This window comes from Protopterus annectens, chromosome 2.part0, assembly GCF_019279795.1.
Source record: "Protopterus annectens isolate FY-2018-M chromosome 2.part0, PAN1.0, whole genome shotgun sequence".
NCBI lineage: Eukaryota > Metazoa > Chordata > Ceratodontiformes > Protopteridae > Protopterus > Protopterus annectens.
In genome coordinates, this window is record NC_056728.1 from 267,561,605 (window position 1) to 267,588,902 (window position 27,298).

At 40.6% G+C, this 27,298-nt stretch overlaps 1 protein-coding gene across 9 annotated transcripts in view; it reads left to right on the top strand.

Annotated features, from left to right (window-relative positions):
- LOC122793060 (synuclein alpha interacting protein) overlaps positions 1 to 27,298 on the top strand; it is a 2,145,219-nt gene that overhangs the window by 1,855,161 nt on the left and 262,760 nt on the right. The window lies entirely within an intron of this gene.

A 27,298-nucleotide genomic window follows, 5' to 3' on the forward strand; every position in this document is an offset into this window, starting at 1 on the left:
TCTTGTAATTTTATTAATGTAGCAAATAATAAACTCAAGTCATATTAGAATTTTTTAGTTCATATAACTTAAAACTGTTCTGACTGAAAGCGCAGTTCTATTGCTGACAAATTGTGTTCTGTTTTAAAGTTAGGGTAGCTGCTCATTAACCTGTACAGGTAAATGACCAAGTCATTGCTGTGTTAAGAGTTCTTGTCTTGTGTAACTAATAGGACTGATGCTAGGACCACTCAACAGGTAAAGCTTTTCCAGGCTGCCTGGAGCCCTATCCCTTTCCAGTCCTGCAACATTCATGCTAGACTCAAAAGTTGTTTTTTTTTTTTTTTTTTTGCAGTCCTTTGTTTCAGGTTGTGTGGAAAACAGTACAAAGCTGTTTACTGACATTTCAGCAGATTTACCATTGTTCTTTTGTTTCAACTTCAGCTTGCATGAGTGAGTTATCCAAATGCTTTTCTTGTATTTTTCTCTTTTTGGTATTTTATTACTTGGTGTGTTGTAATCCCTAGCTGAACCTAAAAAACATCTAGATGGATCAGTGTTATATCCCATCTAACAAAGAAGTATTTCATTGTGGGATTCTGTTTTCTGAATTTTTGTGTCCTGGCAGAAAGCTTTCTACATTTCTGTACTATTGGCAGTGGCGGCTGGTGACTTCAAATTAAAGGGGGCTGCAGGAGACAGCTGAATGGGTGGGGCTAATGGAAAGGGATGTGACCAACTAGAAAGGGGTGGAACTATGCTCAAAACCACAACAACTGGAACTTTAATTAAATATGCTGCCCTGGGTGCCAAACCATCATTACGAAAGTCCAGTCAAGACAAACTGAAGTGTAGAAGAAAAATATTTCAATGCATTGGCTACATGACAACTTACTTAATGTCTAGATGGAAACACAAAGGTTGTGATGGATGAAAAAAAATACATTACTGGAATGCCAGTCAAAATAAAGTATAAAAAAAAAAAAAACAAGCAGCACTCAACTCAAACCACTTCTCCTTGCACTGCAGTTCTAATTATAACTTATATTCAGCTTTATAAAATTACTAAGTAACATGCTGAAAGTAGCAGTCTCTGTGTGGTACCCCCTCTTGTAAAAATGTTTCTTATCCAAAAAAGACCTGCTGCCTGATAACAACTATCTACTTGTTTCATGGGGAAGGCATGATCAAAGTAAAAATGAACAGCAAACAGGAAACAAGCTCAAGATAAATTGCTTAAAGGATTACTGCACAGGTTATGGACCACACATGGTAGATTGGTATTCTGTTTAGTTTACGGGTAAAGCCTGCAAAGATGATCGCAAGTCTCTAACAAATGTAATGAGCTTCTGAAAATACTGTAATCCTGTCCTTTATTACAAATGCTGTCATATGCATTTCAATACTTAAGGCTTATATGTTATCTAGTTATGTAAATATTCTCTGCATGACAACAACGAAAAGGCTTTCAGTGTTGGCAATTCTTTAACAGTATGCTTATTAAAGCTTACTTGCATCTTACAATCTCCGACAATCTTACCTGATGGTCATTAAAGCATTGCTACTTAAAGACAGAGCAACAGGGCACTGCGACAGCATGCATTTTCTGAATAATAAGAAGCATAAATCAACAGTATAAAAATCTGACAGAAAACCAGAACATTCTGCAAAATCAAGGACAGATGAAAAGCCACGGTCGTACTTGTGGTCTACCTTGGATGGGGGAATACTCTGCACACATACACTGCATAACTGCTCCTTGCCTTATCTGGACACATCCAGAGCAACTACAATGGGGAGTGGGGTGCAACAAGTTATGTCACAATTTGAAATGCCTCTGGCTGACAGTGATGGCTCTGATATTCTTACCTCACCATCTCAGAGCAAGAAATCTGGACAAACCCATACATAGAAATGGGACACAGGCCCAAAAATAAGGACAATTTTTAAATATTGCTCTTATAAACTTAGAAAGTAGTAGGTCTTGCATTAGTATGAATTTTCTGAAGGGTATGAAATCTGAAACTCAAATGTCTGCCATTATTTTCTAACTTCAATCTTTAATGATTTGCCACTAATTTGCCAGAAAACCACAATTTTATGAAAAACAGACCAATGATGTGATGCAAAAATATAAAATTGCCACACAATACAGCTGGGAACCTGTCAAAGAAAGGACACCTTTTTAATATTAGTACTGTTAACTTGAGCAGCTGACAAAATAATAGCATCTACATGCATTTCTGAAATAAAAGTAATCTATAACTCTGATCATTACAGTTATTTATAATTGTAAACCCTCCACGTTTTCTTCCAAAATTGCCATTTTGCGGAGGGATTATTAGGGGAGAGCAACATTTTGAGCCAAAATTGGGGAGAGTTGAGAGGTTTGGATATTCCTAGTTATACAAAGTGATTTATTTGCACGTACCGCTCAACCTCTTATGTTCATAGGTTCATAGGTAGGTACTAGGCTGTTAGGCCTAGGGCCTATAAAAGTCTAGCCAAAAAGGTACCCAGGCTTTCGCCACCCAAGAAAATGATTTTCCTGTGCCCCTGTCGAGCAGAGCCACTGAAGTGATCCCTGGTATGAATTTCCTATTTCCCATCCAATCATCAAGATTTTTCTTGAAGAGTGCTAATGAGGAGCTCTGTTTGACATAGATAGTTAGTCTGTTCCAGAGTATGGGAAGTCTCTGGGACAGGAATCTATCCTTCCAGCATGTTCTGTTTATTGTGGTGACAAGGTTCAGGTCCCTTGAGCATGTAGCTCGGAGGGATTGGGATTTCTTTAAGTGGAGCATGTCCAATAGCTCTGGGTTTGACATAGCTTTCTATGTTAGGCAGAGATCACCTCTGTGTAGGCGATATGCGATGAAGTAAAGCTGGAGTTTTTTGAGACGGTCTGCGTAGGGCATCTGTTTGAGGCCAGTAATCCTCTTTGTGAGGTATTTCTGTGGTCTTTCCAGTTGTTATAGATGTCTTGTGAGGTGCATACCAAAAGAGGTGTTGTACTCTACAATGGGTCTAATGAGTGATGAGTAGAGGGGAACAATGACCTCTTTTTTTCTGGATGAGAAACCTTTTGTGATGAGGTGAGCCACGTTGAAGGATTTCCTGACCACTGTGGTGATGTGATTATCAAAGGAGAGACTACTGTCCACCTGTGTTCCAAGGTCTCTTATCACATTTTCAGCATTAAGTAGACTATCACTTATGTGGTAGTTCATGGATACAGAGTTTTTACCAAAGGGGATGACTATACACTTTTTGGCATTGAGCTTCAGGCCATGGCTTTGACACCAGGCATCTGTCTCAGTGAGGCCGTTTTGTAGTATGTCCACATCGTTAGGAGTTTCGATTATGGCTCCTAGTTTGCAGTCATCTGCAAACTTTGTTAGCCAAAGAACTTCTATGTTAGCCTGTACTTTAGAGAAGTAGATACCAAACAGGAGAGGACCCAGGACTGAACCCTGTAGTACTCCACTTGTCATTGGTCTGAAGTCGGATTTGGAGTCTGCTACTTTCACAGTGTAGTTCTGTCCATGAGCCAGTTGGCAACCTATCTTGTGACATAGGGATTTATACCCAGTTTAGTGAGTTTATCTATAATTCCAGAGTGGGGGATGGTGTCAAAAGCCTTGGCGAGATCTAGATAAGCTGTATGAACCACCTTACCCTCATCTATGGCTTTGGTGACTGCTTCAAATAAGTCATTTGGGTTTAGGAGACATGATCTGCCTTTTACAAACCTGAACTGGGTAGGGTCCAGAGTTTGGAGATTACCAATGTCTTTGTTTATGAATTCCATGATAATACATTCCATGGCCTTGCAGACTGGGCTCATCGGGCTAATGGGGCGGTAGTTCCCGGGGTCCGTCATGGCTCCCCCTTTGTGGAGAGGGATAACCGTCGTGGTGCGCCATTCAGTGGGCATAAAGCCTGAGGTGAGGCTATGATTGAACATGGTACTTAGGTAGGGTGCCAGTTCATTCTGTAGTTCGTGTAGATTGCTGCCTGGGATATTGTCAGGTCCCATGGATGCTGTGTTCTTGGCTTTGGAGAGTGTGTTTTTTACCTGTGCAGCCATGATTACAGGAACTTTGCATTCTTCCAGTATAGAGATGGGCCCTCAGGGGGTGAGAGGGGGGTAAAGTTAGCACTGAACCTATCTGCCAGGATGTTGGCAATGTTAGTTGGTTCTGTATATTTAGTGCCATTGTGCTGTAACTCAGTGCAGATCTGAGTGTTGCCATTGAGATTCTTGATATAGCTATTGAATGCTTTGTGGTTGTCTTTAGAGTCAGTGGCAATTTTGTTTTCGTAACTAGCTTTGGAGGATTTTATGAGGGATCTCAGCTTCTTACTGAGGTTGACCAGGGAGTTCCTCCAGTCATAGGATTTGACTCTTTTTTTGCAACAGTTTCCTTCTTCTGTTGTAGAGTTTGTTTATGGCAGAGGACCACCAGATTTCTTCCTTTTTCTGGAAGATAGCATCTTGGTTCTATTAGGGATAGCATGATCTATGCACTCGTGTAAGTGCTTATAAAGTGCATTTGTGTAGGATTCAGCAGTTGTACCTCTATTGTCCATTTGCATGGGTGTCATGAAGTTTGCCACTTCTGTCTTAAGAAATGTGAAGTTGGCTTTGGAGAAGTTTTGTACGGTGGTTTCCCTAATTGGGGGTGGGGGCGGGATGTGGATGTCTAGGGTGATTAGCTTGTGGTCAGATCTGACCAATGAGGAATTGACCTCTGGTGTGGAACACCGGTTGCCCATGTTGGTAATGACCAGGTCTAGGATATTGCTGCCCCTGGTGAGGGTGTGAATAAGTTGATCCAAGGCATTGGAATTTATGAATTCCAGAAAACGTTGAGCAAAAGAGCTGGTACATGAGTAGTTTTCCCAGTTAATGGTGAGGTAGTTGAAATCGCCCATTATTAGGGTGTTGGGTTGTACCCTAATAATTTCCAGTGTATCCAGAAATGAGGAGTGAGAATCCTGGGGCATGGTGGGGGGTCTGTAGCAAGCTACAGTTTGGATTGCGGTCTTACCCAGAGTTAGTTGCACTTGGATAATCTCGGATGCATTATGCTGTGCAACTAGCCTGGAGGTGTGGATATCCTTAATGAATATGGACACGTCTCCACCTTTAGTGCTTCGTTCTGGGTTAGGTGGCCAAAAGGTGTGATATGAATTATAGCCTGGTAATGCAGGGGTGCTCTCTGGAACTTTGAACCAGGTCTCTGTCACTGCACAGATGTCGATGTTCTCCATTTTAAGGAGTGTCTCGAGTGAGTGCATTTTGAGGTTTAGACTTCTAGCATTGAGTAGCATTACCCTCAGATTTTGCTTGCTTGTACCTGTTATGGTGGTGAATTTGTCATGTGAACCTTGCCTAAAAAAGGCACTATATGGGTGGCAAGAGCCTTAGCCAGTATCCGGAATCTCAAGGGCGACAGGTGCAGGCCATCTCTGGCAAAGCATCATGGTCTGTCCATCATGTCGTCCCAGGCAGGCAAATACTGGATCCCCTTAGAATGACACCAGAAGCTTAGCCAATTGTTGAAGTCAATCATTTTGTCCTTGTACTGTGGTATCATTCTGGGTGATGGCAGGATACTACTCAGGGCTAGGGTCATATCTGCCTGGGCTACAAGATCGGAGAGCTCCTCCATGTCTCTTTTCATGCAGTCCAGGGAGGTACATCTCAGGTCATTCACACCAACATGGACAATGACCGTGTCATATTTGTACTTGTTGTGGAGTGACCTGAGTGCGTGCGTTATGTGGCAGATCCTTGCACCTGACAGTAACTTTCTCCGTGTTTAGCCTGGTGAGTGGAACATCAGTGTGCCTGACTATAGAGTCACTTATGACTAGAGTGTTGGGTGCATTATGCCTTATGGGCTGTGGTTGAGTGGCACACTGAGTTTGTGGGCTGTGTGTCATTTGGGTTGTGTTGGGGGTGAAGTTTGCTTGCGTTTCTGCTTTGGAGGTCCCTAATGCTTGGGCAGGTTTTTATTGAGAGCCTCCGCAAATGTAGGTGTGTGTTTTGTGTTTCTATGTGTGTTTTGGTGGTGTAAGTTTTGAGGGACTATGTGATGAGTGTGGTGTGGTGCAAGTGTTTACCTTTTCCTCTTGCCTGTCTAGTCCGGTCTTGGGTGAAGAGACCTTTGCTTCCAGTTTATCTATATAAGTGCATCTCTCACAGGTTGTAGTGCAGGAAATCTGGACAAGGCCAAATATATTGGGGATCATACAAACAGTACTAAAAATTGTTCTTGTATAAACTTAAATCAGTTAATAGAGTAACAGGTCTTGCTTTAGCATGCATTTTTCTGAAGGTTATGATGTCTGAAACTCAATGTCTGTCATTATTTATTGACTTCATTCTTAAATGATTTGCCAGAAAAACAAAAGGTTTATGAGGAACAAACCAAAAATAAGAAACAAAAATATATTCATTCTGCAAAAATCTGAACAGTTGAGAGGTATAGTTCAGCTGGGGCCATTAGAGTTTGCTGCCCTTCCCCCTCTCACAAAATCATGGTCGAATGGAGCCTCCCTCCTGCAGCCATTCCAGTGTCCCATTCCATGGTTATTTCGCCCCATTTACCATAAACACTGTAATGTGCATACTGCTTTACTTCTGCGATGATTTGGATTTCATTTGAAAGTTTTATTTTGCATTTTACAGCACAAACTTTAATAGATATCTGCTAAACAAAGCAATGCAGTCTCACAATGAAAATAGACTTAACATTAAAACTTCTCTGCCCTTGAAACTCACATTCATTGAAACAGCATTGAAGCCCACATTCAAAGAAAATATATTTTGCCAGTGGCAGATAAAGATTAACTTTGAGCTGTTTTCAAATCATAGGCCCCTTGAACATGAAACATACACGTGCTCTTTGATACACCTTCCTGATTGTATTAAATTATATTCCTTGTACAATACAGTACAGTTGTTAGAGGGCATTTTAAATTTATTGTTTTGAACATTTTTCCAGTAAACAATGAAACAAAATGCATGCACCATTAACGACAAAACTGCCCAATGGTAACAGGTTTATAGTTACTAGGTATCTTTGCCAAAAAGGACTGCAGCATCCACCCCCCTTTACAACACAGTACAGTATCAGCAATGCATTTACCTACTGTGGGAATAGAATCCACAGCTTTCTGCATCAAAAGCAAGTACACTACCTGTTGTATTATTAACAGTGCAATCAGCCTCAGCATAAGCAGCACTAAACTTTTGTTCTCCTGCAGCTCTCAGCTCCTTGTAAAATCTGATCGACAGTCAGCTGTATCTCTGAACTTTGCAGCACAAGAAATATGGAAAAAGCCAAAATTTATGGGGGGGGGGGACAAAAGCCCAAAACCCAGGGCCACATTTTAAACATTGCTTGTATAATGTTGGAAAGGTGCTAGAATAAAATGCTGTGTTACCACCAAATATTTCCCTGCCTAGTCTTGAACCCAGGGGAACCCTGTGCAAAACAGTCAGAGCAACATACCACTGTGCCAAATCATCTGTTTTGTGAAAGAGAGGAAGACTGAAACTTAAATGTCTACCATTTAGTGAATTCAGTTCTCACCATAGCTGTCAACCTGTTGCACAAAACACATGAACAAAGCCAATAATGGGGGAATACAGCCCCCAAACATATTCAGTGAATTCAGTTCTCACCATAGCTGTCAACCGTAGCACAAAAAACCTGGACAAAGCCAATAATGGGGGAATACAGTCCCACAAATAGGGACAAATTTCAATTATCCATGTTATAAGCCCGGAAAATTGCTAGAATAAAAGGTTTTGTGTTACCATGTACTTTCTGAAGAATATGAAGTCTGAAATTCAAATGCCTGTTATTTTTGTTTAACATTTGTTAACCAGGAAAGTTTGACTTGGAACAAAAGCCAATTTGCAGCAGAGCAGAGAGAAATACTCCAGACCCATGTTCTTTGTAAGATGGGAGGACATGCAGATTCCACACAGAAGGCACCCTAGCCAATAATCAAACAAGAGAACCTGTAGCTGTCAGGCAACAATGCTACCAGTGCACCACAGCACTACTGACTTTATAAGGAAAAACAAACATGCAGAAACCACAGATTTTATGAGGAACAGAACAAATGTGAGGCAAACATCTGCAAATGCTTTACAAATGGTGGTGGGTAGGGAATGCAGGCCCTTGCTACCTGCATCAAAGTTGCAGTGTTCATGCCTGAGTATTCTCTACCCACCACCATGTGCTCTCTCTCTAGCCAACAGTATGTAGCAAGTGGGGCATTTCACACACACACAACAACATGGGAAAACACAGTTTAAACATAGTACTTGAGCTGAAATTAAATTGCTGTTGGTTGTTTTGGCTCAGAATCAAAAGCTTTATAACAATGCGGTCACTGTAGCGACTGAACAAACCATAATGCTGTCTGAATGATAATTTTTTTTTAACATTCAAGACTTTCTTCTGTGTCCTAATTTTGACTTGATTGAAGTCTGATAGCAATTTAAGGTGTCAGTCTGTACTCTAACTGAAGTTCCTATCCAGATAAGAAGAGACTATGAATGGTGATGAAATTAGAAAAAAATTGATAAAGCAGTGTATATGCAAATATATTAAATTCCAGTTTGCTCAATGCTTCAGGCAATTAAAAGAGACTGAGCTAACAACTTATGATTTAAAAAATGCCAGGGCTCATTTTATTATTACACAGATGGAAAGTATAGGGAGGCTATGTTTTTGCAGCTGGGCCCTCTCCTATGCTATGCTGGGTTAGCAAGGGCCTAATCTAGCCCCCTTGAGGGCACCATGAAACTAAAAAGAAAAATTATCTCACAGTTCTGACAACTGCCAACCCTGATTACTTGGAACCACTCAACTTCTCTGTTTTTCTTTGCTTTCTTCTCATTCTTTGGCTCAAGTGTAGTACATTCAAGCCAGTAGGAGAAAGAGACTTCCTGGAGCTAAACAGCACAGTCTTTTCAAGCTACTACAGCTCAGCTCATAAGATGGCAAGCACAGGAGCATAAAGATGGTATGGCTCATTACTGCAAGGACTAGTATGGCTCATAACTATGGTAGTGGCAATACTGGGCCAGTACTGCATGGCAAGGAATGATTGCAGGTGTGTGTGTGAGTGTGTGTGTGTGTGTGTGTGTGTGTGTGTGTGTGTGTGTGTGTGTGTGTGTGTGTGTGTGTGTGCGTGTGTGTGTGTGTGTGTGTGTGTGTGTGTGTGTGTGTGTGTGTGTGTGTGTGTGTGTGTGTGTGTGTGTGTGTGTGTTTGTGTGTATATACTATAGTTGGATGACCTATGTTACCTTGTGATATGGGAATGCAGTCATCCAGTTTCATAGCTTTTTATTGTTCAGAAAATATAGCATTTCTTTTTGTTTCATATTTATGCCATCTTATGCTGGGCATTAGGGTTTTGTAGTTTATGTTGTTCAAAAAATTCAACATCTTTCTTTGCCTCCTATTTATGCCAGCCTATGCTGCCATGAGAGTTTCATAGTTCTTGTTCAGAAAATGCAACATATTTTTGCCTCATATTTATATACTGTCTTTTTTTTAATTGTTTATTAACATATTAAACCCCCTTGTTAGAAAAACAGAGATAGAACAAATCAAACCCTGTATGTCTGCCTACAGGAATCAGTTCATTATGAAATTATAGCCTTACTCCTCTATACTAACCGACTGACCTTCATGAAATTCTTCCTTTTCTAATTGCATCCACACACACACACACACACACACACACACACACACACACACGCACACACACACACGCACACACACACACACACACACACACACACACACACACACACACACACACACACACACACACACACACACACACACACACACACACACACACACCTCCAGTCTTCTATTACACACTACCTGAAGCAATTATCCAGTCTTCTGTTCATCCCCTGAAAGCTCCACACACACGCAGAAGCAATAATCCAGTCTTCCATTCCCCCTGAAAGCAAGCTCCTCAGTTCAGTAGATACTCCAGTCTTTGTCCCCTGAAGCAAGCTCTTCTCCTTGGTAGTCTTCTCCTCAGCCTGCACAAGCTAACAGCCGGCTTCCCGTTAAGCTGGCTCCCTGAGAATAGGCTGTAGGCTCCAGCCAGCAGACAACGCAGTCTGGTTTCCTCCTCTTCTGTGCAGTGATGACCGCACAGACTTCTGGGCTGCAGGGCAGAGATGCCTTTCTCCTCTATCCGGACTGCATAACACAGCAGTCTTAAGTTATCTGAGTACCAGGAACTCCAAGCATGCATGCGTGGAGTTCCGGGACTTGCATTTTTTTTTTTTTAATTTCTTCTTTCTTTTCTACAGGTGGGGAGAGCTCCGGGACTCGCATTTTTTTTTTTTAATTTCTTCTTTCTTTTCTCCAGGTGCAGGGGCTGCAGTCCTGCAGTCCTATAGCACAAGCCGCCCCTGACTATTGGGCATTGGCCGACATCTCACAAGGTCTCCACACTTTTCTGAAAATATGCCAATGATAGGACTTTTCTACTTACTAAAAGACATAAGTAAAGTGTAATGTCCGTCTTGGTGAAGGTCTTCAACACTTGAAAGTGTATATTTTGCTAGAATTTTCAACTCAGTAATTTTTCACAGATGTAGCCATAAGTTAAAGGTCAATTTCTGATAAAGGTCTTGCCTGTGAAGCCTACTGTTGACCTAGGAGGGCCATCACATTCCTCACAACCATCTTTCTCTAGATCAATTAAAATTAAATCTGAAAGGAGAACATCCTCTTCATTCCTTGGTAACACAAATAAGAAATCTCAATCTACCTGTTTTCAGATTTTTCTCCCAGCTAGTTCATCTGCTACAACAGCAGAGTCTTCTGTTCAGAAAGGGAATGTAAATGAAATGGCTGTTATAATACTGACTGTTGTAATATGTTGAATGTGTTGCCTCTGAAGATTCCACTCCCATAATTCCTGCTATTGACTCAAGGCAAGTGACCCCTAGATCAGTTCTTTCTCCTCTTCTGCCTTATTTGGATCATGATAGGTTGGCAGAAGCTCTTTAAAGAATCTAAACTGGAGATCTGGAGCTTCATTATACATCCCTTCTGTTCTGTGGTGTTGACATTGTGCGACCAGAGTAGTTTCTCCCTAGCACTTTTATCACTGGTACCTCTGCCTCCTTCCCTGGTAATACAGTTTTTGTGGTTGGCACCTGTGATTAGGCTGCCAGTGCCACTGACTGTATTATTGGTCCAATACTGACATAGCCTCCTCCACCATCCTTATACCCGTCTCTGGTGCCACTGGTATCAGTTATTTCACAAATGAAGATTATGTTGACATCAGCCCTGTCATTGTCTATTCTCCTATTGGTATTCCTAGCATCATTCCTGGTGTGGGGGTTCCAACACCTGGTCTTTGTTTCCTTTGACATCAGCCGTTCCAACATTGATACTTTTGATGTTGGAGGTTAAGCCACTCCCTTATGACCTAAAGAGCATGCTGCTCAAACCTGATGAAGCTCTATGGGTGTAAAAGATTTTTATATTGTATAATATTGGCAGGTTTGTTATGTTTTTTTTTTTCATTTGTTTTAATAAAGAGTTTTCCTACATGTTTTCTTGACTTCTGCATTCTTTGTGAATGTACTCTTTCTTTCTTCATTTCTGGCCCGAATACAGATCCCAGTACAGAGGCATTTAGGTCTATCAGGCAGCTACAACAACACAGGTGGTCCACAGGACTTTTGCAGTGTTTCCTGATCAGATCTTTCACTAAATGGATCCTTTATACATCTGACTTGCAACCCTCTGCCAAAACACTTAAAAATCATAGCTAAATGTAGCTAAAACCACGCATATTGAATTGTGTGTGTGGAATCCCATGGAAGACCTGGATGAGGAAGAATGAGGAAGAGCAGCAGAAGCTGATTCAAGAGTGAGGGCATGATCAGCTGACTTCATCCCCCCACTGTGTAGACAGCAGTAGGCCTTCAGGATTTTTCCTTGGGGTTTTCTCCCTTGTTGTAAACGCTTAAAGATGCCACCATGTTGACTTGGGTAAACCTGAATACAGTAGTCCCAGTACCTAACCCCATCCAAAAAAAATAGTCTTTCACTTGGACAACTCCACATCTTGATCATCATAGGGCTAGTAAGTATCTAGTCATCCAGTTCAGTGCCAAACATTACCAGTTTAGGACTCTGCATTCAGTCTCACTTTTGATCCCTGGATGTTTACCAAGTGCATGTCTATAGTAGCTGCACACCAGAGACTGTTGAATGCCAGGATCTTCCCTCATCTTGATGAACTGCTCCTTCCTGATCCCTCTTTGAAGAGTGTAGCACAACAGAGGGGGTCTGTACTGACATTGTTTCATTTCCAGGGGATTATTGTCAACCTTCCAAGTCACACTTTCTTTTGGTTCAGACTTTGCTTTTCATCACATGTACTCTAGGTACAGCTCTTTGTTAGGCCTTCCTGCTCTGGGACGGGTTACTTGTTCTGCAGTAAATGGTAGCTCTAATTCACTCTTTTCAATTTCAGATTGTCAAACCTTATGGCAGCAGCAGCTGTTATGGCACCCCTTGCCAGGCTACATATGAGATTGGACTAGATACATTAGTCCTATAATCTTGATCCTCTGTCTTTCCAAGTAAACATATCTAACTTTTGCATGTCCAGTGTTCAGTAGTGGTTGAATCCCACCTAATGGGTGAAAGTACTTTGCATTCACAAACTCTTCAGTGAATTTCTCAACTTCTGAGTGAGAAAATTCTGGATAAGCCAGAAGCAGTGGAGAGCAAAAACCCCAAATCAAAGACAGCTTTTAAATATTGGTCCTATAAAGTTAGTTGCTAGAATAACAGATTTTGCATTAGCGTGCATTTTATGAAGTATTGAAACTGAAATGTCTGTTAGTATTTATTGACTTCAGTCTTCAACAATTTGCTGGAAAACCACAAATTTTATGTGGAGCAGATGAAAAATATGAGGAGAAAATCTGGACAGAAATCTCATGGACCCACACAAATGGAAACTGGAACCAAAAATATTCAACCTCTTGAGGAACAAATGGGGGACTCCAGAGGTAGACCTGTTTGCCTCCCCTCAGAACTACCAGTTGGACAAGTTCTGCACAAGGACTTCCCACAGTCAAGCTTGGAAAGTGGATGCCATGTCCTTTACCTGGGAAAGCCTCTCGGTTTATGCCTTTCCCCCTCTGCCTCTCCTCTCGAAGGTTCTGCAAAAGATCAAACAGGACAAGCCAAGGACAATACTGATTGCATCAGACTGGCCGTGCCAGCACTGGTACCCCCTCTTGCACAGTGTGTCACTGCTGGAATTGTGGCACCTGCCTCAGACCCCTTCTCTGCTGTCACAGCAGGCAGGCTAGATTCTGCACCCTCAGCTTCAAACCCTGAACATTGCAGCCTGGCTAATTCCTTGTGCTGTCCAATAGCATCCCTCAATAAGCAGGTGCTAGATGTCATTCTGGAGGCAAGGAGGCCTAGTACTAGAAAATCCTATGCGGAAAAGTGGAAAAGATACTGTTCCTGGAGCCAGACTCGGTATGGGCACAACGGTACCCAGCTTACCTCATATTCTTCAGTACTTAACAGAAATGCTCCATAAGGGCCTATCCTTCTCGTCAATTAAAATTCATGCTTCTGCCATTTCAGCACATTATAATACTGAGCCACCACTCTTCTCTCACCCCCTGCTAAAGCAATTCCTTAGAGGGGCAAAAAATTTAAGACCCCCCCCCCTCCCCCAGGAGAGCCACTACTCCAGCCTGGGACCTTAACTTTGTATTGGAAAAGCTCACTCGACCTCCCTTTGAGCCAGCTGCAACTGCAGAGTTGAAAGTCCTTTCTTGGAAAACAGCCTTCCTTCTAGCCTTCACTTCAGCAAGAAGAGTGTCTGAATTACAGGCCCTCATGGCAGTGGAGCCCTTCATTATCTTCTATGCAGACAGGGTTTCCCTCAGGTCCAATCTTTCTTTTATGCCCAAGGTGGTGTCTAGTGTGGCCCTAAACCAGTCCATTCATTTGCCTACTTTTTTCCCTAATCCACAAAACAAAGGAGAACAAATACTGCACTCTCTGGATGTGCACAGACAACTTAGATTTTATTTGGACAGGACTACGCCTCTCAGAAAATCTGAACAGTTGCTAGTTGGCTTTGCTGCAGGGGCAGAGGGGAAGGCCATTTCAAAGCAAACCATTTCTAAATGGATAGCCCATTGCATTCATTTCTGCTACAAGCAACATGGAAAATCTACCCCACAGGGGATAAGATCACATTCCACCAGGGCTGCAGCTACCTCTACAGCCTTTCTCAGAGGAGTCCCTACCAGGGACATTCTAGAAGCTGCTACCTGGAGCTCTGTACATACCTTCACCAAGCATTACCACATGCTTATTTTTTCTAAATTTGCCACCGCAGTCTTGCAGGGCTTAATAGCTGGCCCTAATGCTCTTTAACTTCCTCCTCCCTTCCTTAGCTTTGGGAATCAACCCAAATGTGATGACTGCAACAGTGAAATACGAAAAACATAGTACAGTTGTGTACACATCATAAATGTAGATGTTTGTGTGTATTCACTGTTGCAGTCCTGGTTACCCTCCCTCCAGCCCCCTGATTTCTCTTGGTTCTAACTTTCCTTCTTGTTTAGTGTATTTAAGTTTTCTGGTGTATTTGCTTTTTGATGGAGGTGTACCATAACATATAATTGCTTCCCATTGTGGGGGGTACCTGACATCTGTGGCAAGAAAAACTGATGTAATGGCATCAACTGCATGTTTTATACCCCTGACGACCTGATGTCATGGAAGAAGAGACAGCATCCAATGCAGGAATCCAAGACTCTGGTATTCAGGCTGGCTGAGGGCTACCTGCAGGCAGATAACCCAAATGTGATGACTGCAACAGTGAATACACTCGAACATCTACATTTATAGTAAGTGTACACAACTGTACTTTCCTCCTACATGTACTGTTTATTTCTTAAGCAAAGTTGAAATCCTTAGATCAAGTAATTCTGATGCTATTCATTTTGCAGATTTGAAAAAGCCCATCAGAAGGGGATCCAAAAATGTCTTGTATGCCAGGCACATATTGCCTCTCAACAGTCTGTAGGAAATAGCTCTCTACTGAAATGTCGGCATTTGAAATTCCTAGTGCTAAGAAACTGAAATAAAAGAAGATTGCTCTTTTCTTTTAAACTTTTTTTTTTGCAGAGGGCAAACCTCCTGTACCTCCCAGTGTGGGAGGCATGCCCCCACACCCCCAAACTTATATATAACAACTCAGAGTTCACCATACCTTGGAGAAAAGGGAATATTCTGTTATGTTCTGTTATATTCTGTTATTCATAGCTCTGTTGCTGCCATGATCGCTTTCTAGGCCTGTTTTTTGGTTATATAGTGTACCTTCTTAGCTGTGTTTTGGTGGTCTGATTGTGGATGAATATTGCTATGGTGTATCTTTAATTAAGCCGCTTAACAGCTCACAATGTGCTCCCAGGAATTAATACAAACACAGGTAGTTTACAATTGATGTGACTAGTTTGCACCATTCAAAGACGCCCAGAACTTATGCCTATGTTGTAAGGGTACACTGCAACTGTATTCTTCCCTTGAAGTTAGATTCAACAAGGCGTTATACTCGCGCCTGTTAATAAGCGCAGTATCTGTGCTTATGCCCTTAGGGAATATCGAAAGTGAATCACGCCTACTGTTTTGGATTAAAGGCTGCGTGTATAATGGTTAAGGTACAATCAGCTAACGTGTCTATTTCGCTCCTTTTTTAGCCCATACTATATACTTGTGGCTGAATATCAGACACATAGTTGCCCACACACTAATCAACTGTGCTTCTAGTTAAGCCAATTGATCCTTATCTGAACAGGGCCAGTTCCACCAGTAATCTCTCAGGGGTTATATAAGACAAGGTATGCTAAACGAGCTCCAACCAAGTTTTTTGCACTGACTGAACCTTGTGTAGATCTAGAACTTTTGCCACCGGATGAATAGTACGCCGGAATCGGTGATATCCCCAATAAATCCTGCTCTCAGAGATTTCTCGGTGGTGACTGCTATTTTTCCTTTAATATATTTTAAAACTTTCTAACACTACTATTAAAAGATACTAAATGTTTGCAGAACAACAGTAGCTATTTAGCGTGCCCATTCGCTATTGGGCACACAATTTGAAACAAAATTTGATACAGTGCCTCCTAAGTGCCTACCCTAACCAGTGGATACAGTAACAAGTCTAACTCCACTCCAGAAGGTAGGAAATGGCTTTATAAACTAAACCGCTCTGTGAGTGCCGATTCTTTATAGAACATTAATAAGTGCTTAAAGGTCCTTTATAAAACATTAATAAGTGCTGATCGGTTTATTATAGCACCACCCAAGTGCTTTTCCTTACCTGAGGACCTCTGAGACATATCTAAGTCCTCAGTCAAAAGGCAGACATCGGATGTATTTTGTACTCCATTTCTCAGCACAATAATTCATTATCATACAAAACAAGGCTACTGCAATGCCTCCTGAGTGCTTACCCTTACCAGGAGAATATTTCTCATATTCTCATCCTCCCTTAAATATCAGTAAAGGGCTCTTAAATACACAAGATACACATAGAGAATAATAAAGGGCTAGGACTAAATGTACCCCCCTCCAACAGTGCTAACAAAAGGGGCTGATTATTTGTTGTTTTAAAGTTGTCTTATATTGCTGCTGGCAAGTCTCTATAAGTATTTACAAACTCTGATGAAATTAGCTTTTCTGCTGTTGTTGAATAGAGCACAATTGCTTTAATTGCTTTCTATGTTTACTGGCTGATAACTACTGTTCTATAATGTCTTATATTGCTGCTGACAAAGTCCTTATTTGTATTTATAAACTCTGATTTAATTAGTTTATCTACTGCTACTAATTAGAACAGAATTTGTTTTATTTTTTTAACTGCTGTTTATATATAAATATATATATATATATATATATATATATATATATATATATATATATATATATATATATATATATATATATTGTTATACAAAAGGGGAACACAAGTGCTGCATCATATAATCTTGAGTTGCTGCTACCAAAGACTTAATATGTATTACTGCTAACCAGCTCTTATGTCCATGCGTATGACTGTTAATCTCACTATGCATATGTTTTTTTTTTTTTAAATGTATATTGGATACTACAAGAATTGTGTCAGGGTTTGATTACCGTTATTTTGAGAAGTTCTACCTTGCTTTTTTATCTATGTCTCTTATCCTCTGTCTTGTCTCTCTTGCCTTCTAAAGTTACTCTACTCATCCTGGGCTTCTAGTGCTAGTCAGCAGGAAGCTAAGAACCATCTCCAAATATCGGCGGGTCACCTCATTGCATAACAATCCTACAATCCCATCTCAAGGAAAACAGTAAAGTATGTCTGCTGAATAATTCCAACAAGAAAGACTTTCTACTGACTGTATCAAAATATAAATGTTATACCCAGGCCTGAGCTAGGACAGCCAGTAGCCCTTGCTTCCCCTTTTACATTACCTTCATTATTTCATCCCTCCTACCTGTATAGATACCCCCCCCTAGTTTTTTTTTTTTTTCTCACTTTCCAACTGTAGTCTACCATTTTTACTCCCTCTCAATCTAGCCTGCAATACTAGAATTGCCCACTAGATGGTACCCTAATTCCAGACATTTTCTACTCTTACCCTTTTTCTCATTATCAACTCCTTACCCCAGTTCTTAACTTCAGTAGTCCCCGAAGTGCTATTTAGCTGTCTCTTTTGTTTTTTCCTTCATTTCTACTGTCCACTGACACCTCTCCAGTCCTCTCTCCCATTTTTCCCTTTCCCCTTCATATCTACAGACTAGAGACACTTTCTAGCCCCTATTCTATTCCATTCTACCACTAGACCTAGCCTAGCTGATTGTTTTTCATTAACTGCTTTAGTATCTGTTTCTACCCGCTCTGTTCGCCCTGCGGGCCCACTCCGCTCCCCTCCCTACCCCCAATTCCCACCCACCCCAGGGGTTCTACCTTTATACTTCCTAAACCACACCTCTTCCTCTTCCTGTTACTCTCCAACCACACCCCTTCCTCTTCCCTCTACTCTCTAATCATACCTTGATCTTACCATTTCCTCTTCAAAGACACCCTTCCCACTATCTTTTCTCCCTACACACTCTCCTGTTACCAAACTCCACTAATATTACCCTCTCACTACCTACTGTCCCCCTACCACACCACAATCTACTCACTGTCTCATCTCCTCCCAATACACTTCTATCTTCTACCTACAAAGAACCAATATCTACTCATATAATGAATAATCAATCCATCCCATCCTTTATCACACTCTTATTCACACTCTCACTGCTACCTCCTTTAACCCTCACCCATCTATTCACCTCTTCTGAAAACCCACTAGACCCAAACCAAAACTACCCCAAAAAAGAAACCAACTCTCTAAACTCACCTTTACATTTTACTCACGCTAATATAACATCCTCATCTAACTACATACTTCCTAAATATCATAGAAAACTACACACAAAACACAACAATCTAAACCCCAAAAAATGTCTATCTCTATACAGTAGATTCCACAACCCATACTATCTAAGCCTGCTACTCTCTTTAAAGGATGGTGACATCCACCCTAACCCAGGACCCCCAACAACTCCTATCTCTCTCCATAACCTCAAAGAATCACCTACCCAAGCCCTTTGTAAACCATCCAACTCCCTTTTAATTGCTCATCTTAATATACGCAGTATAAACAATAAAGTAACTCAACTCCAAGCTCTAACTGAAATCTATTCCTTTGATATTCTCTGCTTAACAGAAACTTGGTTAAAACCTGCAACCAAAGACAATGAAATCATCCCATCTGGATATAATATCCTAAGACTAGACCGAACATCCAAGAAAGGTGGAGGGGTTGCCATCCTATATAAACCTAGCTTACAATTAACCACTCATAACTGCAAACCACCTTTAGACTCCAATGCAGAAATTCTTATCTCCAAACTTCTTCTTAACAATGCCAAATCCATCTATATTATCTGTATATATCTACCTCCTGGTAATAACACAGCAACAATGGAAAATCTACTTTGCTGGCTTTCCCAAAACCTGCCTCAAGAAACCATTATCCTAGGTGACACAAATATTGACTGGACCAGCTTCTGCAGCAGCCTCCCCTCAAGCCATATTAACCTATATGGGTATTCCCAAACCATTACCTCCCCTACCAGGATTAATACATCTAACAAGAAATCAAGCTTATTAGACTGGATCCTCATTAACCATCATCCTCACATTTATGACTCAGGAACCCTCCCTGATGATTTAAGTGACCACTCTCTTACCTATATAATCAGACATAAAATCAACTTTCCCTCCCCAACATCCATTAAAAACATCAGGTCTAAAAAGTACTTTAACCATGAACTTTTCCAGATGGAACTAAGAGCATGCAACTGGTCACCCTTAAAAAAACTTCCTTTAGATGAAGCCGTTAGTTACATTAACTTCAACTTCCTTGCCATCCTCAACCACCATGCCCCAACCAGACTAACTAAAACTAAAACCAAACATGCTCCATGGCTCTCTAAAGAAACCAAACATAAAATCAATGTTAGAAACAAACATTGGGAGAAATGGAGGAAAACAAAAAGCCCTATAGACCAACAAACATTTAGACAACTAAGAAATGAAACTAAGAAAGCTATATCTGACAAAAAACTACTACCTCCAATCCCAACAAACTAGTCAAAACAAGCCACAGAAATTTTGGTCTAGTATCAACCAACTACTCCATCCAGGGTAATACACTACTCCAAACCCTCAAAACACTGAACACAAAACACCAATGAATATAGCTAATGCTTTTAATACCTTTTTTTACTGATGCTATACAAACACTAGCTAGTCAACTGTCACCTAACAACTTCACTCTACCTTCCAATGAATCAACCTCACCCCCTACTTTTCATTTTCAACTCGTCCCAACATCATATATTCTAACCCTTCTACAGAAACTGAAACCATGCTCCCCCTCAGCAGACCAACTACCTGCTGAATTCCTACAACAATCCGCCAAAGCTATTGCCTATCCCATTTCTATCCTGATCAATAGAACTATTACTGAAAGTTATATCCCCAGTTTATGAAAAATGTCCCATATTATCCCCCTCCACAAAGGAGGACAATCCACTGATCTCTCCAATTACCGCCCCATTGCCCTCCTCTCACCTCTGGCAAAGATCATGGAAAAATGCATTCATAGACAATTACTTGACCATCTAACACAAAATAACTTACTAGCCAACTGTCAACATGGTTTTAGACGTTCACATAGCACCACTACTGCCCTTCTTTCCTTTACAGATTGTATCAACAAAAAACGCAATCTAAACAAACTCTCTTCAGCCCTATTTATTGACCTGTCTAAAGCTTTTGACATGGTAAATCACCAAATTCTCATCATAATACTGAAATCCCTGTCTCTTGATACATCCTCCATAAAGTGGTTCCAGTCCTACCTTGATAAAAGACAACAGGCCGTACTTTGGCACAAGTCTCTCTCTACTCACCTGCCCATAAACCTCGGTGTCCCTCAAGGGTCCATCCTTGGACCTCTACTTTTTTCCATATTCATCAATGACCTTCACCTAGCCATCCCCCAAGCTACATGCATACAATATGTGGATGACTCTACTCTGATATGCTCATCCCCCTCCTCTTCTGAACTTCTCTATCTTAACCAAGAAGTATTTAACACAGTTGAGTAATGGTTCACACATAGATGCCTTCCCCTAAACCCCAAAAAGACTAAACTCCTCCTTTTCTCTCCTACTAAGAAACCCCCCCCCCCATTGGATTTCTCAGTTAACTCTACCAATAAAACTATTATATCCCCTGAACCAACCACCAAACTATTAGGTGTCACCATAGACAATAATCTGAACTTTGATATCCATATTAACAATACTATAAAAACTGTCAATAAAAATCTAGGCTCTCTCTATAGGATAAAATCCTTTCTCCTACCTTCAGCTCGAACCACAATCGCACACACTCATCTAATCTCTTCTCTTCTTTATGCCTCACCTATTTTTACTAACCTATCTAAAAATAATCTTAGCAAATTGGAAATGTTCTACAATAACATTGCCAGATTTGCAACAGGCAACCCATTTAGAACCCATCACTGCCTTAATTTAAAGCAGCTAAGATGGCTTGAACTACAAAATCTCATTAAATTCCATCAACTAACTATAGCCCACAACACTCTTTACAAACCTTCCAAAACACCTATTCTTTCCACACTAATCACTCCCTATAAAAACCTGGAATCCTTAAGGTCTTCTCAGAAACTTCTAGTACATACCACTAAAACAAACAAGGCTGGTGACTCCCTTTTTTCTAATATAGTCGGAAAAGCCTGGAATCTCCTTCCAAATGAACTCTACACACTTCCCTCACTATCCTGTTTCAAAAACAAATTGAAAGTGTTCCTCAAAACTCACTGGTTATGCCCATGCCTGACTAATCTATGTGTCTCTAAATACTTTGCTCTTCCTACCCCATCTACTCATTAAAAGCAACTCCTTTCTTATTAAACTATTTTACTAACTATCTCCAGAATGCCTTGATTGTATTAGCATCCTTTGTTATGTGTGTATTCTGCACTGTAAATTTTAGATTGTATTTGCATCCTTTGTTATGCCTGTATTCTGCACTGTAAATTTTACTGTGATAACCTGTAATAGGTACTGTTAATAGGATTTATTTGTCTCATGTATCCTTAGATGTTATTGTGTTAATTTCATTGTCCTAGCTAGGAGCTTAACTCCCCTGGCCTCTACTGAAAATGGACATGTATCCAGTTAGACTAGCCCGGTCAACAAATGTAAAATAAAATAATTAAATAAAATAAATAAATTCTGAGAAATGGCCATCTCAGACTAGTATATGTAAGTCCATTTTTTTCAGCCATTCAGTTTCTGTGTTTCTGACTCATTCTAGCAGTCCCAACATTTCATAGGTTTTTATTAGGCTAATGACCAAAAGGGCCTTTTTAAGCCTAGCCATGCATCCCAAATCTCTTACAACTTATGGTACCCTTGATATGTGTAAGCAGGGGCTTGGGAGATTAAACATTTACAAGCAGGGACCTGGGAGATGAGCCATTCACAGGTTGCCTGTATCCATTAGAGACATAGGTGCCAAGCCAGGATGAATTTCCTGTTCACCATTCAATTGTCCAAGTTACACTTGAAATGGGTTAGGGTGGAACTCTACTTCACAGGGATGGGGAGCCTGCTCCAGGGACGGGGTAGTCTCTGAGATACACAACAGGTCCTATTTATGTCACAGGCAAGGTTTAAGTCTTTAGAATGGGTAGTTCTGGTGCTGTTTGTTTTGTGGATATGCAGGAAGTCCGTCAGAGTGGGGTCTGACAATGCCCTGTATGCCAGGGATAGATCTCCCCTCAACTGCCTGTATGAGACAGAATACGGGATAGGGCCTTGAGGCGGTCTGCATAGGACATTATACATATGCCCCGTATTATTTCAGTGAGGAGCCTCTGTGGATGTTCCAGTTGTTAGATGTGCATGGTTAAGTACATACCAAAGGAGGCATCGTACTCAGTGATAGGTCTGATGAATGGTGAATACAGTGGAACAATGACTTCTCTGGAACTATAGATGTCATACCTTTATTTATAATTTGCGTGTCATAGAATGATTTCCTCACTACTGTAGACATGTATTGGTCAAAGGCTAGATTGCTGTCTGTGTGTGTCTTAAGTCCCTGACTACTGGGTCAACTCTAAGAGGTGTGTTGTCAATATGATAGTTACCAGGGGTGGATGACTACCCTAAGGATACTATTATGCATTTCTTGGCATTTTGTGTTAGTCTATGGCTCTCATGTCAGTTGTTTTTCTGTGCCAGCCCTTCCTCCTGGAGAATATTTGTGTCAGTGTGGGATTTAATGACAGTTCATAATTTGCAATCATCTGCAAATTTAGTCAGAGACCATTGACATTGGCTTTGACTTCAGAGAAGTAAATGCCAAAAAGGAGCGGTTCAATGACCAATCCCTGTGACACTCCACTTGTGACTGGCCTCTTTGTAGAGGTGGACTCCCCAATTCTAACTTTCTGGGTCCTGTCTGTGAGCCAGTTAGCTATCCAACGGGTGACACACAGGTTTGTACCTAACCTCTTGAGTTGCCAGAGTGGGGTATTGTGCCAAATGCCTTGAATCGGTCAAAGTAGACAGTGTTAACTATTTTGTCTTCATTCATTGCTTTGATAACTTTCTCAAAGAAATCCACCAGGTTGAGTAGGCATGACCTGCCCTTGATGAAACCAAACTGGATTGGGTCCAGTGTCTGGATGTTTACTATATCATTATTGATCATTTCCATGATAATTCTTTCCATGGCTTTGCATATATAACTAGTAAGACGTATGGATCTGTAGTTTTCAGTGTCTGTAGATGACCCACCTCTGTGCAGAGGGATGACTGTTGTTGTTCTCCATTCATGAGGCATGAAGCCTGCTTGGAGGCTACAGTTAAATAGCAGTTCCAGAGGATCTGATAGGCCATGTTTCATGTTATTTAGAAGGCATCCTCGGATATTGTCTGGGTCCATTGATGCAGTGTTCTTTGCCTTAGGGAGACAGCAGTAAAGGAACTGTTCCCCAGTGATAGTAGGGGGGAGTTATATTTGATGATATTTCCTGAGGGAAGATTGGGGGGGAAAGAGGGGGAAAGTTGGAGCTGAATTTATCAGCCAGTAGGTGTACTATATCTTCTGGCTCAGTTTAGGTGGCTTCATTTACAGTGAACTCTGCACACATTTGTGTATTGCCTTTGAGGTTGCGAACATAGATAAAGAATGCCTTGTGGTTGTCCTTGGCCTAGGAAGCCAATTTTAACTCAAATTTGGCTTGGTAGACTTTATTTGTCTTCTAAGTTGTTTGTTTAGTTTGATGAGAGTGCTTGTATCCTGCTGGGTGCTGCACCTCTAAATTTTTGTCATGATTTTCTTCCTTCTGTTATACAGTTTATTGATTTTGTGATTCCACCAGGGTGGCTTGTTTTTGAGTTAGTTCTGTACTTCCTGGTGGGTACAGCTGCCTCTGTGCAGCTATTAACATGCTTGTATAGGGTTTCTGTGAACAGTTCTGCATAGGCAGCAGTGTTCCCAGGGTTTCAATTGGTTACCAAAGGAAGCAGAGTATAATGATAGGACTTTCAGGCATTGTACATAGGATATGCTGTTTATGTCCTGTATTCTCTTTGTAAGGAACCTCTGTGTGTTCCAGTTGTTGTATGCGCCTAGTCAGGTATATACCAAAGTGGATGTTATCCACAATGATGGGCCTGATGAGGGCTGAATATAATGGAGCAATGACTTTCCTAGACTTAGATGCCACACTTTTGCTTATACATTGAGCAACATAGAATGATTTCTTATTTTTAGACAAATGTTGATCGGAAGACAGATTACTGTCTACTTGTGTACCCAAATCCCTGACTACTGGCTCTACTCTTAGGGGCATGCTATTGATGAGGTAATTTCCTAGGATGGCTGATTTCCCAAAGGATACTATTATACTTTTCATGGTATTGAGTTTTAAGCCATGGCTTTGGCACCAGTCGTTTGTATGCATTAATCCTCCATTTAAGATTTTAGTGTCTTGGGTGGATTCTATGATTTCTCCTACTTTGCAATCATTTTTAAACTTGGTCAGCCACAGACCCTTGACATTGACCTTGACCATACCTCTCAACCTGGAAACATCAAAAGTCTGGACAAAGGCCCATGAAAAGTAGGTACAACTGGACAAAAATCTGCATATTGTTTAGCATAACATTAGCATACATTATTCTGTAACCCCCACCCACCCAAATGGAATTGTGGAATACTAACATTTAAACGCAAATTGAAGAACAGACAAAATATTAAACACAACATTTAACCAGAACAATAGTGTTTTATTTATATTAACATTTGAGCTTGTATCAAACTTTTAATTTGTATAAAACTAAAATGCAATTTTATTTTTATAAAAATAAAACTAACTGCTAGTAACCTTTTATTTTAACAACATTCTAAGTTTATAAAAACAGTATTTTAAATATTTCCCTAATTTTTGGGTCTTTGCCCCCTCCACCCATTATTTAAGGCTTTATCCAGGCTTTATTCATATTTATTATATTAGGAAGTTGAGAGGTATCTGTGGCAGACATTTAGTTTGTAAGGAGATCCAGTTAGAATCTGGGTCAGTAATAGTTTAGCACTGTCTAACATGGGGGGCATTGCAGATTAGATTTAACAAAAAAAGCACCATCCATTTCATTACCAGATTGGGTACTGAAAGTGTAAGAATATCAGAACTACCTAATCTCTTAACCTACAATCAATTAACTTTCACCCACAATGTATTTCTAAACCCCAATAAATGCCCTGTCCTCAAAAACCTTGTCCACCCCTACCATGGCAAGATCTGCAAATAAAACCCTGCTCAATATAACCAAATCCAACATATCTTGCAAAATATCTAAATACTGGAACTCCATACCCAAACAGTTATCAATACCACCAACTCTTCTATGTTTAAACTACTACTAAAGGTGCACCTAATCAACAGCTGGCTTCTACTCTTGTACTAACCCAGGATGATGCATCTCCTTGCAATCTATCACCCTCCCATACTGTTCATCTCTCATGTTCAATACCTAACCTAACAGCTCTTCTGCAGTCTAGCACTAGACTGCACAGCAACATCTATTCTGTTTCATACAAATTGCTCTGTTGATATTCATCATGCTACCCCCCCCCCCCCGTTATACAAAAGTGCATGTCTCCTATTGTTGGAAAAATGTACACCAACCACTGCTGTTCATGTCATATTTTGACCATTCATGTTTATAATATGTAATTGCACAATGTACTGTCACCAGTACTTGCATGTTTATATAATGTATACGGTTGTTATTTTTACTGTGTTAATGGAGTTTTTCTCCCCAGGCCGCTGCTGAAAATGGGCCTTTTTATTCAGCTCAGTCAGACTTTTCCCGGTAAACAAATGTAAAATAAAATAAAATAAAGAAAGAAAATTACATGGCAGTGTTAAAGTCCTCTACCGCTGGTCTTGTCTCATACCAATCATTCACAGAGAAATTTGTCTCAAAAAGTATGCAAGTTTATGGTTCAAAAGCATCTTTTTAGAATTTATGCAGTGGAGCTTCCCATACTTGGTCCAGAATGTGTTGGAGAGTTGCCAACAGTACAGTCACCATTTCAGGAACATTTTATAAGGAATTAAGCATGCTAGTATATACGTTACAGGCAGCATTACTGCAACTTCCTGTCAGCAGCTACTAATTTGACAACCTACTGAGGAAGGTATTTCAGCAAGGCACTTTGAGCTATTGTGATGAGACATGGTTGCTGGATGGGGAGCAAGACCTAAAACAATCATAGATGTCAGTCTTAAAGATCTCTTCCTGTGACCTGCTTTGGACGTGATAGGACCCCCCCCCAGCCCCCTTCCTACTTTATGGCAATAGCAGATACAGTGCGGTTTTCACTCATGAATTCAGGAATAATTCTCTTTAAAGGAATCTTTCCTATAGAAAACATTAACGGGTCTTTACAAAGCAAGATAACATATCAGTGGGCAATTAACTCCTTATACAAAAGCAAACACTTACAGCACTACTGCAAACAAGCAAAATAAGTTGTGTACCTTTTTATGGCTACCCACTAACACAACAGTTGTATAAAGCTGAAATTTTGTTGACAGACAGCAAAACAGAATTCCATGGAATATGTTCATTTAGTAACTCCACTACCTGTCAAATTTAAAATGAAGAAAAAGACAAATGTTTGCATTCTACCTTGGCTATGCGTCCTCTTTGATGTGGCCATCCACTACACTTAACGGGCTTAAACAGTTAAAGAAAGCGAGTTGAGCTTTTCAAAGGATATGTCCCTTTTCATGTAAGTGTATTTGCACATTGTCAGCAAAAGGACAGAGAACATTAAATGATGTTCTAGCAGTTGAATTTCAGTGTCCGAATATCACTGGATTTCTTGTTGCCAAAATACTTCATGTTTTTTCCTCCTCTGTCTCCCTTCTTTTCTATGTATCATTTCATATACCTCTAAGGGTCTTACATACTTATGCTGACTGCTTGCTTGTTTTCTCAGGTCTGGAAAGTGGAAACATTTTACATTTTTGAATGCT